The sequence below is a fragment of the Penaeus monodon genome, chromosome 21, assembly GCF_015228065.2.
Source record: "Penaeus monodon isolate SGIC_2016 chromosome 21, NSTDA_Pmon_1, whole genome shotgun sequence".
NCBI classification, from domain to species: domain Eukaryota; kingdom Metazoa; phylum Arthropoda; class Malacostraca; order Decapoda; family Penaeidae; genus Penaeus; species Penaeus monodon.
Window position 1 is genome coordinate 20,055,092 of NC_051406.1, and position 1,723 is coordinate 20,056,814.

Genomic DNA, 1,723 nt, shown 5'->3' on the forward strand with positions numbered 1-1,723 from the left:
GCAAGGAATAAAACAAAACAAAAAAAAAAGTATTTTAGTTGTGTAACCTATAAAACAAGCAATATACTTCATTTAATGTAAAAATCTGCATTGCCTTGTGGCTCAATATTATCTTCATTGACTACTATCAATGAAACCTATGGAAAATACTGATCTCAAGAGGGCACTTCACCTAATTTCAAAACATGATTTTTGTTGTAACAAAGCTTTCTTTGGGAAAGTTAACACTTTCATAATGTGTCTACTGACATTATTTACACCAGAGTGCAGCAAAGCTGAAGTGGTGAGATGTTAAAAGAAAGCATATTATTGGTAGTTCCACACATGAATATATGCATGTGTTACAGTATCCTCAGGGGAGGTTTAAATACCTGAAAGAATATGGTGGGTGATGAGGGGGAAACACAAAAGCAAAAGTGAGGAACTAGCATGTCTTTGGGAAGTGGTACTTTAGCAAAGCCAACCCCAAGGTTCAAGGCTGAGGTAGAGATGGGGGTCTTCACTGGGCAAGAGAATGCGTAGTTTTCTGACCTCCATGCTTGAAAGTGTGGGTCAACAGTATGCTCCCGTGCCATTCTTAATCAACCAAGTAGTATTCAAGCACGACTTCTAGTACATTTAGATACTATACTGACAGTAAGAAGTCCTTACAAGATGAAAACTTGTCTCTATATCCCTGTCCATATGAGCTAACTGTATCTGAAAGATGTGAGAATTTTGTTTATTGAAAGACCTGCCAACCAAGAAAATTGTTGTGCAGGAGCTAGAGTGACTACACCACACACAAACTGCCCAGTGGAGTGACACACTGCATACATGGTATTCATCATGCAAATAATTTATCAGCCAAGTGAATGATTATGTTTTCTTTTATGGCAAAATGGGAGTATTTGGAAAAAAAAATAAATTTTATTAAATTTTGGTAGTAAACCTGTAGTAAGTAATTGAGAAGGAGGGATGGGGATGTAGCTGTTGGTGGTGAAAGGCTTATAATCCAGAGCCTGCCAGACTTCCATTGAACACACTGCCATATGAACAACAATACCACTGTGTCCACATATTTTGTTTGGTGACAGATGGAGTCAATTAGATGATGTTACTCAGATGGGTAGGTCTTATTTCTTCAGCTTACTCTCTATGTTGGGCATTGCTTGCTGCACAATTTCCCAAGGATGCACTGGTTACTTTTGACCACCTACTAGATCACTATATGTAAACATGAGTTAAAGGTTTCTTGGAAATCCATTAACAACATTGTGAGCTTGTGTTGAAATCACCATAATGTATGAGAACTAGAACTCTGATGTTCATTTTTGTGAACACTTCAAAAATAGATTTTCTACACTTAGGTTTTTTAGCTTCTATTTTGAGAGATATTTAAGAGAACTTTAAAAATGGATAAGTAAAAATATGGTGCTCACCAAAATTAAACCAAGTGCTTGGAATATTAAGGTACCTCAATTTTTTTTTTCTTTTAAGCAATTTGTATTATAATTTTATGTATTTTATGAAACCTTTTCCATGTAGATCACGCTGTCTGTCAGGTACTTGGATTGAAAGGTCACATTTAATATTATGAATTATTAACCCATTTTTCAGCTATCAGAAATCTAAAAGGCAAGATGTAGTCATTTGATTATTCTTATTACCTAGTTTTATTGCATGAAATAAAACTAGCACCACAATTAATTGCATATATTTATTCTAAAAATATTCTTAACCC